The 15,237-nt window shown below is 43.1% G+C and overlaps 1 pseudogene; it reads left to right on the top strand.

Annotated features, from left to right (window-relative positions):
* The first annotated feature begins 802 nt into the window (after window positions 1–802).
* LOC118999536 (60S ribosomal protein L35-like) lies at window positions 803–1,205 on the top strand (annotated as a pseudogene).
* The last annotated feature ends 14,032 nt before the right edge of the window (window positions 1,206–15,237 follow it).

The following is a 15,237-nucleotide window of genomic DNA, read 5'->3' as shown; positions in this document are numbered from 1 at the left end:
TTCCTTTTCACCCTTCCAGCAACCCATAAGAGTAACGCATGATTCCCACCTTACAGATAGGAAAACTGATCTCAGCACATCATTTAAAGCTGTGGTCTGTCTGACTCTAATGCGTCACACAGTCTCTTCTGAGCTAAGATAAAAATGCTCTCTAACCCTGGCTGGTGTGGCTCCGTGGATTGTGCACCAACCTGTGAACCAAAATGTCACTGGTTTGATTCCCAGTCAGGGCACATGCCTGGGTTGCAGGCCAGGTCCTCAGCAGAGGGTGTGCAAGAGGCAACCAAACATCGATATTTCTCTCCCTCCCTTCCCCTCTCTGTAAAAATAAATAAATAAAGCATTAAAAAAGAAAAAAGATGCTCTCTAAACGGGAGTGTGGTCACAGAGGCAACTCTGCCACAGAGCAGTTAGGGTCTGTGACTCACGTCCCCCACTTTTAGAACAGGAATGTCCAGGGCAGTTGTTTATTCTATGCAGGTCCCACCACTGGATGTTAGCAGAGCGTGTGCAGATAACTACCTCACAGCTTCACAGACCCTCCTCATATCAAGAGTGAGTGTGCTCACCTGGACAGCAGGGTGGGGCTGGATTGTGGGGAGGGGAGCAGGGGAGAGCCATGGGGGGAAATTGGGACAATTGTAATAGAGCAACGATAAAAAGAAGAAACCTTTAGGAGACCGTCAAGCCACGTGATGCATTTTAGGAATAAAGAAAACAACCTCACAACTGGTTAATATATTTCTATGATAAAAATAAAGAGTACTTCCTGTCCAAGCAGGCAGCAGCGACTCATTCAGACATGTCCAGAATGAAAGCTGGAGACCTTTGCGGCAAGAAGAAGGAGCTGCTCAAATATCTGTAGGACCCAAAAGTGGAGCTGTCCCAGTTGCCCATGGCCAAAGTGATGGGCGGCGCAACTTTCCAAGCTTTCGAAGACCTGAGTTTTTCGCAAATTCGTTGGCTGTGTTCTCATCGTCATTCACCAGACTCAGAAAGAGAACCTCAGGAAGTTCTACAAGGGCAAGAAGTACAAGCCCCTGGATCTGCGGCCCAAGAAAACACACACTGTGTGCCGCTGGCTCAGCAAGCATGGAGAGAACTTGAAGACCAAGAAGCAGCAGCGGAAGGAGAGGCTGTACCGCTGCGGAAGTACGTGGTCAAGGCCTGAGCATCACAGGGTCAATAAAGCACAAACGGGCTCAAAAAAACAAAAACAAAAACAGTAACTACAGTACTCAGCCTCATCTCTTCTGAACCGGACACAAATGACAATATTTAGAACTCTGAGCTGATGCTTTAAGGCATTTGGAGACTGTGAAGGTGCTGTTTGCATAGCCACAAACCTCCTGTAACTCGGGAACTCAGAACCTGCTACCCAATTGGGATGAAAGGAAGAGAGAAAACGGACCAAAAAAGAAAACTGACCAAAAACTGACCAGAAAATTACTCTGCACGTGAACAAAAGTATATGCAAAGAAATTATGTGGGGAAAATTACCTTGAATGACATTTTTTAAATGGGAGAAATTACCATTCTAGGTAGCCTTAATGCTCCTAATGTCCCTACTAGGAGATGAGGCCAGGGCTTCTAATCACACATTTCCGGGCAACCTGGGTGTTGGGGTTTGAGGACGGGGTTGCTTCTACATGAATTCAGCAAAGAAGAACAGGAAACAATCTTCTGTCTCTGAAAATTTGTTTTTATAGCCTGGGATCATGACAAAATATTAAGCACAACTTGGGCATGCACAGTGCTAATTTAGAAGTGGAGACACACCTTGGCACAGCACCCACTCTGATGACCTCCACAGCCCTGTATGTCAGTAAAGAAGGTACTGCCTGCCTCCCAAAGGATGAGATGCCCGTGTCCAGAGAGAAGGTCACTTACTCAAGGTCACACCAAGGAGAAGCCTCGTGACCAGGCCCTGAGCCCTGGGACTTTGTGGCAAAACACAATGTTTTTCTTCTACATAATTGGACACAGCGATCATATTTTTAGGCTCTGGAATTGACCACATTTCCCTGCAGGGTCCAGCAGTACAAATTCCTACGACAAAATAGGGTTCTGCCGGCTGAGCCTGGAGCCCTGTGCTGGCACCCCGCCTCGACTGCCATATTGTTTTCGCACTGGCCTCACAGGGAGCGACAGGAAAAAGTGCAGCGTGTTCGTCCTCCTACCCCTGCCGCTCTGATCCACATGAACTGTGGTGCAGCAAGAGGAAAATGAAGAGGCAGCAGTTTGCCTTCAGAGCAGCACATTGCCATCTGCTCTGGAGGAAATTATTACTTAACCATTCCCATGCAGAATTTGAGTGACGCTGCTCCAAAAAGAGTTTTTGTTCTGCCTGGAGGAGCTGGACAGTTTCAGAAGCAAATTCTACCCCTTCTTGGTTTCCTGGCCCACAGATAAGGGGCTGCTTTCTGGAATCAGAAAAGCAACTCCATGCATGTGCCCCATGCATGGGGGAGACATCAGGGATATCCGGGAACTTAAAGAAAAGGAGAAGAATGAGACAATGGTGATGGATGCGATTTCCATCTGCAGGAGTAATCCCGCTGATTTCTGTAAACAGAAAGCTGAAGAAACCTGGGGACAGTCAAGTTCAATCACTGAGTGTTGGGGACAATCTGCAGGGCCAATGATGGAACATTCTAGACCTCAGAATGCTGCAGTCTCCTTGCCTTCATGTGCTAGGGCTGCCTTAACAACCACTGACTAGGTGCCTTGAAAAACAAAAACTTATTTTGTCATGGTTTCTGGAAACAAGGATTCCCAGGTGAAGTGTCAGCAAATCCGGTTTCTTCTGGAGAGTGTAGTTGGCTCTCTTCTCCCTATCCTTGTCCGTGTCCAAATCTTTTCCTTTTATAGGGACCCCAGTTATACTGGCTCCTAATATTCCAATTTTAACTTAATTATCTGTTTTAAAACCTTATTGCCAAATACAGTCTAAGGTACATTCCATTTGGACTTCAACATATGAGTTGGGGGGGAGGGTGCGGGGCCAGTTTGGCTCTATTTCCAGTTCGCTAGGGTATGTTCTGTGTGGCAGAAAACTACATTTCCCAAGCTCCCTTGCCAGTTGGCTCTGCCGAGGTAGAAAATACTGGAGGAAGGCTGAATAATAGAGGGGTGGAGAAGCCAGCACATTTCTCCCTCTGCCTCAAGGATGGTGGATGAGTCTGCTCTATTGTCTGAGAGCCTGGTAGAAAACTCCTCTTCCGCGGTCTCCATTGCTGCTAGGCAGTCCTTACCAGGGCCGTGGCTCCTGTCGGAGTGTCCTGGCTTCCATGTCTAAGGCTGGACATCTCTTTCTGCAGTTTCTAACCTTGGAGTTGCTTCAACATCCTCCCTTGGCTTCTGAGCTCTTCTATCACCTGGCAATCCAATTCCCTGCATTAACTTCCCTCCTTGAAAGACGGAGAGTGTCTTCTGTTTCACGACTGGATTCTCAAAGCTACTTCCTGATCTAAGAAAGATGATTCCAACACAAGGCAATAATAATAATAATAATAATAATAATAAAGTTTAGCCTAAAATCTTAAAACATAAAACGGTGTTACTATGTGACCATAAAATAAACAAAAACCACGCAGCCTCTCTACTTACGGAGTTTCTTTCTAGGTGAGAAGATAGACATTAATAAAGATCTCACAAATTGCCACATAAAGATCTCACAAATCTCCTAATACATGGAGTCAGCAGCCAACTGCCACTGAGAAAGCTTAACCTTCGAGGTCCCCCACCTTCATGGACTCTTTCCAAGGGCCTGGGAGAAAACCTGGCTATGTGTTTACATCGTTGCATGTATTTTATACTCTTTCCAAAAGAAACATGTTTGCATTATTCTTCTTAAAAAGGGTCTCTGAATTTTCAAATACTTTACACCCAGAAGAATTTGATCCGCTCCTGCTGCAGTTATTTCAGAACAGGCAGGTGAGGACTCAGTCCTCACAGAAACAGATACTGGTGTTGGATTTGAGACAAATCTATTCTTTGGAGCCTTGAATCCCAAACATTCTGATCATGGGTTGGAATCAGCTCCTAGCCAGTTATTCCTATTCCTCAACATTTCACAGAAGGAGCAGTACATACATGCCCTACGGTCAGACAGTCTCTATTAGTCTCAGCTTCACCTTCTATTACTATATGGCCCTGGACCTCAGATTTCTTATATGTTCAATGGAAATAATATCAGTGCTTAACTCATAGGGTGGTTCTGAGGGTTGAATTAGATGATCTAGGCCAAGTGTTTACTGGCTGCCTAGAACTCTTTACATAGTAAGTGCTACATACACGCTTGTCCTTGTTGACATTGTTATTATGGACTTGATCTCAGACTTCTTTCTGTGCCTTAGTCCCTATCGCCTTGCTTCTTTGCCTGGGCTCATTCAGCCCCGACTTTGAAAAGTTTCTGGCTTCAGAATAGTAAACCGGCTGTGTTACTTCTGCTGGCTCTGTCCTGGCCCCAGACTTTGTCTTAGAACTTGAGTTTACTAGGGGGCTTCCCCAGAGGTGGACACGGACAGCTCCTTTCCAGCCCCCTGGGGCCAAAGGTCCATACTTGTCCCTGGTTTTCTGTTGCCCTGCCTAGTTATGCTCAGTACTGCTCCCACAATGGACCAGCTTGTTGGAACAAAGCAGCAAAAGATAAAACTTACCAGTCAGACACAGTTAATACCAAGACTTCCTCCCCCTTTCTTATGAACTTTCTCTCTCCATCCCATCGCAGAGCCCCTGTGACACCTGCTGCCCAGGGCTCCGGTCACAGACAGCTTTCCTTCAGCTCCCACTCCGTGCTCCCCACTGCTGTGCCCCTACTCCTGCCAAACTCCCAGTTGTTTGTCGTCCGTTTTTATTATTATTCTGCAAGTACAGTGAGAATGTGACAGCTTTATTTGCATTTTCATGATGCTTTCTTCAAGTAGGTTGCGTAATAGATAAGATACACAGAGAAAAATACAGAATAATACAGTGAAGACCTAGATTTACAGCTCCCTACGTGCTCCTTCCCTATCACACTGTCCTCCCTCCTTCCAAAAGTCACTGCCACCCTGAATTGTTTTCGTCATTCCTTCATACTTCATATATGTCCTACAGACATAGGCAAATGTATTCCTAGAGCGAGTTAAAGAACATACATAGCATTTTTACAAGGGGTAAAAAGACAGCTGGTTGGTCTTCTCTTTATTCAAATGGCTCATAGAGGAAGATATTGAAGACATCGGGAAGGAAGCCCAGGTGTCCAAGGAGTGTTTCATTTAGGATGCTCTACTTCACAGTTCTAGAGTATCTTTTGGGTTTGTTTTTGTAGTTTAATTTTATATTGATTTTTTATCTGTTCAATAAATATAGCTAACTCTCCTTTTAAAATCTCTTTTTTTCTTAAGATTTCATTTACTTATTTTTAGAGAGAGGAAGGGAAGGAGAAAGAAAAGGAGAGAAATCTCAATGTGTGGTTGCCTCTTGCATATACCCTGCTGGGAGCCTGGCCTGCAACCCCAACTGGGAATTGAACCGGCGACCCGACCCATTAGTTTGCAGGCCAGCAGTCAATCCACTGAGCCACACCAGCTGGGGCTCCTTTTAAATTCTTCAACATATTTGTAATTTCTTTAAAGTTCTTGTCTGATGACTTCAAAATCAGGATTATTTTAAGTCTTTTTCTGTTGATTGATTTTTCTCTTATCTATGGATCTGATTTTCTTATTTTTTACTTCATATTTCCTGCATGGTCAATAATTTTGGAGCATATTAAACAGGGTGCACAATACATTGTAGACTCTGGGTTCTGTCATATTCTTATGAAGAATATTGATATTGTTCCAGAAGACAGATTACTGGCCGACATTGACTTTATGGAGTCTTAATATTATCCTTTGTTTTGGTGGATCTGTTTGGATGTTCCCTTTTATTCTAAGCCAAGTCAGTCCCTTAGATCAGAGATCGGTAGCATTTCAATAAGAAGCTCAAGGTGGTTAGCAAGTCCCACCAACTTGGAGGGACTGAAACCCTTAATTCTGTCCTCTCATCAGTAGGCCGAAGTTGAAAACTCTGCTTCTATTTTCCAACCTTCTAGCTACCACTTTCCATTAAACCTCTTGGAGTCTCCCCTGTGCATATGCGGGTCAGGGTCAGCCAAGGATTTGAGCTGAGTTTATATGCACATCCGGGTGCTCCCCTCTCCATTCTAAACAGCCTCCTTCACTCTCCAGCCTACTTGAACCCTGCCCTATAATATGTCAAGCCAGTAACACCGTGTCTTTCTGGTTCAGTTCTACTCATCTCAACACATGTGCACTAGGTGACCCAAATGGGAAAACCATATAAATGTGCTTTTCGGCCAGTGCAGTTTCCTTCTTTCAAGCATTAAATACCCTCCAGTTTCTGCCTGCTTTGATTCACTCTCAAGTGCCTTCAGATGTCTTTGGTTTTATATCTTGTCCCGAGTTTACAGTATTGTCTGTGGAAGCATTAGCTGATACGAGCTACTCTATCATGATCAGAACTGGATCGATAGTGACAGTTTTACTGGTGAAAAATAAGCTTTAAAGCGTGAATCATCAGTTCTCTCTTCTTCTCATTAGGACATAAAGGACATGTCAGAACCAGCCATTCAGGGAAGTGAAATTGTGTTAGTAACCTAGAAACAGCGTCGCAAAAACACAATTTGTATTTTTCTGGTAGGGAGGGACTACCTTGCAGGAAATAATACGATGCAGACACTCCTTCACTATCAAACTGTCCACGATCAAAACATCAATTCTGATCAATGATTTTTATACATCTGTTTTGTCTTGCCCCCAAACTTTACGGTCATTTTAAGACATGTTCCCTAGCTAAAATAGTTAGACAATTGCACTTGGAAGCATCTAACTCCTTAAACAAATATACTGTTGCAGTAGGCAGGGGCATTTTTGTTTCCTATGGTTCTGAAAATAAAGCACCACGTGTTCAGATTTTCTTTGCATATGCACCTGGCTCTTCCTGCCAGGGTCAGCGCGGAGACAAACATTTACAGAACTCTCTAGGAATCTGACCTCATGTCTCCAGTCCATCCACCGCTCCAGCCTAACACAGATGCAACTGTGAAAATCCAACGTATAACAGAGATGAAAGCAGAATTGCTCTGTTTGAAGTAAATCAGGCCCTCGAACCTTGCCCACCGACACCCACGCTCCCATAAAAAGGCTTTTAAGTTTCATTGCAGTGAAAAAGTAGATGTCTGGAGAATAGAGTCTGCAAACTGTTCCTTTAGACAAGGGGTCATCAAGCCTTTTCTGCACAGGGCCAAACAGTAAATATTTTAGGCTTTGCAAACCATAGAGTTCCCACCACAAATACTAAGGTTTGCCATCATAACATGAAACAGCCCTGGATAAATAATGAATGGATAGGATTGTGTTCCAATGATCCTTTATTTATAAAAACAGCTGGTAGGCTGAATTTGGCCCCTTGGCTGTAGGCTGCTGATCCCTGCTTCAGCTGGGGACACTTCCAGCAGCCAGGGCTACTTCTACAAGCCAGCCAGCACATGGCCTTCTCAAAGCTCTGAAAGGTTAGGTGCTTATACTTTCCTTAAAGAATTTTGTGTTGTAGATTATTTTATCATTGCTGTAATTGGTCACGCTTTGCCTCGGCAGTCGATCAAGTAAATAGCCATTGACATTCTCAGCATCTTTAAAGTCCCCCTGCCTACTATAGAAAAGGGTCATTAAGGAAGAGGCAGGGCACAGCTGTGATGATCGGTAAGCACAGCCATTACTAGCTGTGCACACCTGAGCAATCGTCTCCCTCTCTTGGAACCTCATTTCACCATCTATAAAATAGAAATCTTAAGAGCTACTAGACGGGGTTGTCATGAGGATTAAGAAACTTCAAAATGAGTGCTGACTAAGTGCCACGCCCCTTTCCCTTCTTTGCTAGACACAGAGGACAAGGACGAAGTTCTCATAAAAACTGGAATAACAGGAACAAAATTTTTTAAAAAATGTAACTCACCTACAAGATTACTTAGTAATCCCTCCCTAGATGTCGTGTTATTTTGCGAAACACCAAGTCTGTCTCTACCAATGGAACACTAGGCTCAGCCTGATATAGTGGGGAGACCTCAATGTCAGGAGAAGGGTTCTTGTTCTATCCCTGCATGCGACTTTGTGTAAGTCACCTTTCTTTACTGTTGATTTCTTTCATTTCCTCAATTGTCAAAATGAAGGTGGCTAAACCCGATCGGGGGTTTCCACACTGTCATGAAAACCATCACCTGGGGTTCTTGAATCCAAGCAAGTATCAGGTATTGTCTGAATAAAAAGCTCTCATAGAGAAGTAGAACACATTTAATGTTGCAAGTGTAGTCCTAGAATTCAAAGGCGTGAGCAACACTGAGTGCGACGACCCCTCGTGTTTTGGCCAGTCCTATCTGCCCACGTTTCAGGGCAACCACAGTCCTGCTATTTCCACACACATCCCATAAATGAAACTGCCAATGTGATATTGTTATTCAGGGGGCACTTCATTAGTCATATTGAGTTCTCACTATGACTGGGGATATAGATTCTTTCCTTCGCTGTTTGAAAATCAATTGAGGCCAGTTCCACTGTAGGGAGGTAACACTGGACATAATTAATCATCACCGTTTGAAGAAGTCACAACATCCAGTGACAAGGAAACAGGTCACTGTGATGGCGAAACAGGTGTGAGACAGGATTGCAAGCGTGGCCACAGTTCAGCGAGTCCATTCAGCAAACGCACAGCTGCTTCTCTAGAACTGAAAGTAAATTATGGGAGAGGGAAGTTGTTTCATTGGCTCAGCATCAACTCCCAGGCTTGTTGGTACATTCCGGTTTCCCTTGGAAGGGGAGAGAGGGGGTGAAGCCCACACAGCTGGTGTGATTCTGGTATGGCTGACCCCACAGCCTGGATTTTGGGGAGGTTACATGATCCTGGCCTGGCCAGTCCAGATGTATGGACTGACTTAGGGTTGGGCACTTAAGTCAGATAGCTCCTGTGAGACTTTGTCTCATTACTCCTACTGTAGCCATTGATAAAGATTATTCATTCTCTCTTTTTTGAGATGATATAATGGGTAGAATGAAAGACATATTTGCCAACACCACACACACAAATAGCTTCTCTGAGAACAAAGCCAGCACAAGGGAAATCAGGACCAAGAAAAGAGTGGCAATTTTCAGATTACTGAACACCCAAATTTAGCTGGGCCTGAAGCTAGCATACTCCAGATCGTCAATTATGGGAGCCAATAAATTTCGTTTTTCCATTAGGCCAGTATGAGTCAGATATATATGGTTTGAAAGTGAAACAGGCTGGACTAACACAAAAAAGTCTTAGGAAAAGCAAATTATCACATGAGGCTATTCACACAGACACACGCATGATGTCCCTTCCCTCAGCAGTTTCAACTTCTCTCATTTATTTGAGCCAGAAAACCAGGAGTCATTCTCGATGTTTCTCTCCCCATCACCTTCAGTCCAAATGTGTTTACTTCATTTCAAAGTTCCACCTATTTTACCTTTTAAATATGTCTGAACTCAACTGCTTTTCTCAAACCTCGTGGCCAGTGCTTCTTTGAGATCTTTCTCAAAACAGAAGTATTCCAAATCCTCCAAACAAGTCTGCAAAAACCATGATTACACCCAACTCCTGTTCAAGCATTGCCCACACTTTTCTTCTAGAGCAATGTTTCTAAAGTGTGAATGTCACTAAACACCTTAAAACTCATCAGATTCCTCAATGCCCTCCGACTAACCCAAAATTCATAGCACTATATGCAAGGTTGCTTGTGCCAAAATGTCCAGACTCTACACACAGTTCCAGCCATATCTCTTAATGATACCCCCATTCTCTCATCTCTCTTCTCTTCCTTACCACACACACGATGCTTCTCATGCTGAACTACTTGCAGCTTTCCAAACAGAACAGACTACATCGAACCTCTTTACTTTGTAGAATTAAACGCTGACCTCAACAGCAGCATTTCTAGGAAACACCCCCTGTTATGTCTTCTGTAACAGAATGCACTTCAGGTCCAGAGGTTCTGAAGCAGTGCACTGCCTTTCAATTCCATGGGAATTGGAATTACAGTTTGTTTTGTTTTGATTCAGTCACTGCTAGGTCTAATCTCTTAAGATTGTTTCCACCTTGCAATATAGATGTTAACTCAAATAATTAAATTGAACATAGAGAAAGCAAGAAGAATTAGGATCTCTAATTTTTCTTGTACCTTCTATAGCCATATTTGCTGGCTAATCGCCATATTTAAGCCTTCACTTCTGGCCAAGATGGAGTAATGGCTTTATTCACCATCCTGAAACAACCAAACAATAAATATAATCTGTAAACCAAGGGTTTTTAAGACTTGGGTACCAGGCAACAAAGAACAATAACCCCTGACAGAAAACAAACAAGGTACATCTGATGATTGTCCCAGATTCCTGCCTCAAGAGCATTTCCAAGGACACAGTGAAAGAGGAGACTGGTGGACTCACTGAGTTGAGGAGATAAAGCTCAGAGTCTGGGAAGACCAAGGCAGTTATAATTCAGAGGACAGAGTTTCAGAGAGGAGAGAGCTGCATAAAGACAGTAACCCAGAGCCCTCATGAGTGTGGCTCATTTGATTGGAGCATTACCCCATAGACCGAAGGGTCATGGGTTTGATTGCTAGTCAGGGAACATACCCAGGTTGTGGGTTTGATCCCATGTACAAGAAGGGAACCAATTGATGTTTCTCTCTCTCGTATCAATGTTTCTCTCTCACTCCCTCTCCCTCTCCCTCCTTCTCTCTGAAAGCAATGAAAAAAATGTCCTTGGGCAAGGATTGAATAAAGAGAGAGAGAGAAAGAGAGAGAGAGAGAGAGCGCAACCTAGAGATCTGCAGAGGTCTTCACAATCATGCAGCTGAGTAGTGACCTTCACCAAAAGTTAAAATAACTGAAAAAGAAAAACAAAGATGAAGAACTAGCACTACCTGATTTCAAGTCTTGCTATAAAACTCCAGTTAACAAGACTGTTGTATTAGCATCAAGATGAACAAATATTTCAATGGAACAAAACAGTTCAAACGCAGACCCATGTATATATGAACAACTGAGGTTTTGACAAAGATGCATGGCAATTCAATGAAGAAAGTATATTTGCAACAAATGGTATGAAAAAATTGGATATCTATACCTCACACCATCCACAAAAAGCAACTCAATATAAATGTAGTACCTAAAATCCTATGCTTAAAAAATGAAAACTCTAAAACTTCTAGAAGAAAACAGGAGAAAGCCTTAGTGACTTGGGTTTAAGAAAACAATTTTTTTTATTTTATTTCTTTATTTTTAGAAAAGGATGGGAGGGAGAAAGGGAGAGAGAAATATCAGTGTGTGGTTGCCTCTAGAGTGCCCTTTACTGGGGGCCTGGCCCACAACCCAGGCATGTGCCCTGACTGGAAACTAAACCAGTGACCCTTTGGTTCACAGTCTGGTGCTCAATCCACTGACCCACACAACCCAAGGTAAGGAAAGAGTTTTTAGATACAACATCAAAAGCACAATGAATAAAAGAAAAAAATAATATATTGAGACTTTTGTTCTCCCAAATGTGGTTAACCAAATAAAAGAGAAAAGCCACAAAATGGGAGAAAATATTTGCAAATTATATTTCGGAACAGGAACTTAGATAAGAATAGTTAAATAGTTTTTAAAACTCAATTATAAGAAAACAAATGACCCATTTTCAAAAAAATGGGCAGAGATATGAATAGACAGTTGACTGTGGAAGATATACCAGTGGCAAATAAACACATGATACTCAACATTATTAATCATAAATCTCAAGGAGATTCACATTAAAACCTCCCTGAGCTATCAGGACACACCTATTAGAATAGCTAAAATAATTAAAATTATCACCAATTCCAAAGGATAGCGTGATTTGGAACTCTCTTACATTGCTGGTGAAAATGTAAATGGTGCGACTTCTTTGGAAAACAGTTTGGCGATATATAAAAAACTTAAACATAAAACGACTTTACAATCCAGTCATCCTACCCCAAGGTATTTACCCAGGAGAAATGAAAGTACAACTCCGTAAAGACACTCGCATATGAACATCCATGGCAGCTTCACCTGTAGCAGCCAGAACTAGAAACAGCCCAAATCCATCAACATGGATTAAACTATTACATCTACATGTATACGAATGAATAACCAGAAATGAGTAAGATAGACTATGAATAAATGACTCAACACGTATAAATCTCAAAATGATTATGCTGAGGGAAGAAGGCAGGCAAGAAAAAAAGAGTACATACTATATGATTGAATTTATAAAATACTGGAAAATGAAACATCTACAGTGGTATCAGCAGATCAACGGCTGTCTGGGAATGGGACCAAGTAGGAGGGAGGGATTGCAAAGGAGCATGAGAAACTTCTGGGGGGAGGGGTGTATCCATAATCTTGATTGTGATGATGGTTTTAATTATGAATGTGAGATGTTTGTTGGTAGGCTAATTATACTTCAATAAGGCTGTCTTCAAAAATAATAACCACAATTACTTCCCTGCTTATGTCCAAGTCCCTTTTCAATGTAAGTTTGCAGCTACAAGAAATAAAATCTATTTCTCCATTCTTCGAAGCTGGGATGGCTTCTAGCATGTGCTGGAAGTGGTGTGGTTGCCTGTTCCGAGCCCAGGCCTTAAAAGACTAGTGCATTCCCCACTGATTAGCTCGTTTTGGCTGCTACAACAGAATACCTTGGACTGGGTGGCTCACGCAACAGATACTCATTTCTCACAGCTCAGGAGGCTGGGAACTCGGAGATCAAGGTACTGGCAGATTCTATGTCTGGTGAGAGCCCACGTCCTGGCTCACAGATAGTCACCTCACTGTGTCCGCTCATGATGGAAGAAGCAAAGTCACTCTCTGGGGTCTCTTTTTTGAGGAAGCTAATTCCATTCATGAGGACCTTCCCATTGACCTAATCATTAACCCTAGGCACCACCTTCTATCATGATCATACTGGGGTTAGCATTGCAATGTAGAACTTTCAAGGGGGGCATGGACATTCAGTCCACAGCACCCAATTCCCCTTCTCGACCCCTTCGCTGCCACGGGAACAAGTAAAGCATGATAAAGAATGATAGGCACATGGCTCAGTTACCCTGTCTCCTTGACAACCCCAGAAGCAGAGTCACCGAGCTGGCCTGCAGCTAAGGAAACCAGACATGTGAGACCATATGACCTGCCCACTTGAGGCCAACTTAAGCTTTCAAACCTTGGAACCATTCACTAAATAGATGATTGTCATGCTAAGCCACTAAGTTTGCAGTGGCGTTATATGTAGCACTATTTACAGTAATACATAAGTGATTGACTTCCCAGCTGAGATCCTATCCCTCGCTCATGCAACTTGCTTGGTCTTTCTTGGGCAGGTGCCTTCACTCCATTTATTCACACATCAGATGCTGAGCATCTACCAGGTTCCAGCACTAGGCTGGACCCAGGTGGTGCTGTGTGAAGGAGATGGTCCCAACACGGGAAATGACAGATTACAAACCACAGTAAGGGACTGGCAGTGCCAAGGACATCAAAGTCATGTTACTTCCCTTTTCTGGGTCGGACTTTGTCATCCTCTGTGTTTCTAAATCAGTTAATTTCTCTCTGAACTCACGATCAAATCCCTCCCTATTCTAAGAAGAGTTAAAGAAAGGGTGGGGCAAACCTCTGGTAAACTGAGACAAAAATTCAGGCAGTGAGAGAGACAGAAGCCAGTCAAAGGAGGAAGCGACCAGAAGTGAGGAATGAGTTCATGCAACAAACCCCGAGGGGCAAAATTACATAATTTGGGGGCAGATGAGAAACCAGAAGGAGCAGGCTACAGAAAAAGAAATGTGTTCACCGAGTGCAAGTACCAAACACTTGCCCTTTATGTATTTTAAAGGTTTGAAAAGCACAGCTTCCAAGTGTTCTTTTCACTTGAGAGATGTTGAGCCAGGAGACTTAGTCAATTGCCATTTAAGTGTCTTGCTACGAACTGAAGAAAACACGAACTTCATCAACTACTCCAGGAGAGCCTGGCCACTCAAGCCAGGGGACATTCCATTCCCAAGAGGTGGTTTATGTATGCAACAACAAGGGCCAGGAACAAAAGTATGAGGTGTTCTTTGCGCTCTGTATCTCCTAGATCAAAAGAATATTTCTGATTGCTCACAGACATATTTCTATGCAGGGGGTGTTTAACCTTTTGGCGTCTCTGGGCCACCCTGGAAGAAGAGTTGTTTTGGGCCACACATGAAATACATTGTGACACGGAATCACAAAAAACCTCATAATGTTTTAAGTAAATTTATGATTTTCTGTGGGAGTGCATTCGTAACCATCCTGAGCCACATGCAGGCCCTGGGCCACAGGCTGGACGCTCCTGCAGCATGCAGGAGAAAGTCTACCTCTCAGTTCCCCAAATGTCATCCCAGTCGTTCACCTACTTTATTTTTTTTCTCTCCAATTTTTTTATTTAATTATTTTTCAAGTACAGTTTTCTGTCTATTACTCCCATCCCACCCCACCCCCCATGCTCCCCCCTCCCTCCCATTTCCACCCTTCTCAGTTGTTGTCCATGTATCCTTTATATAGGTTCCTCTAAATCCCTCCCTATTTCCCCTGAAATTCCCTCCCCTCTCCCCTCTGGTCACTGTCAGCCTGTTCTCTATTTCACTGTCTTTGGTTATATTTTGCTTGCTTGTTTGTTTTGTTGTTTAGCTTCCTGTTAAAGGTGAGTCATATGGTATTTGTCCTTCAACACCTGACTTATTTCACTCAGCATAATGCTTTCTAGTTCCATCCATGATGTTGCAAAAGGTAGGAGCTCCTTCTTTCTTTCTGCAGCATAAAATTCCATTGTGTATATGTACCATAGTTTTTTGATCCATTCATTTACTGTCGGGCACATAGGTTGCTTCCAACTCTTGGCTATTGTAAATTGTGCTGCTATGAACATTGGGGTGCATAGGTTCTTTGGGATTGGTGTTTTAGGGTTCTTAGGATACAATCCTAGCAGTGGAATTGCTGGGTCAAAAGGCAAGTCCAATTTTAGTTTTCTGAGAAAATTCCATACTGTTTTCCATAATGGTTGTACCAGTCTGCAATCCCACCAACAGTGGACCAGAGTCCCCTTTTCCCCACACCCTCTCCAACATTTGTTGTTTATTGCTTTGTTTATGATAGCCATTCT

Source organism: Sturnira hondurensis, unplaced genomic scaffold (genome assembly GCF_014824575.4).
Source record: "Sturnira hondurensis isolate 20B ecotype Veracruz unplaced genomic scaffold, ASM1482457v3 Scaffold0014854, whole genome shotgun sequence".
Lineage (NCBI taxonomy): Eukaryota > Metazoa > Chordata > Mammalia > Chiroptera > Phyllostomidae > Sturnira > Sturnira hondurensis.
This window is presented reverse-complemented; position numbering and strand designations above follow the sequence as displayed.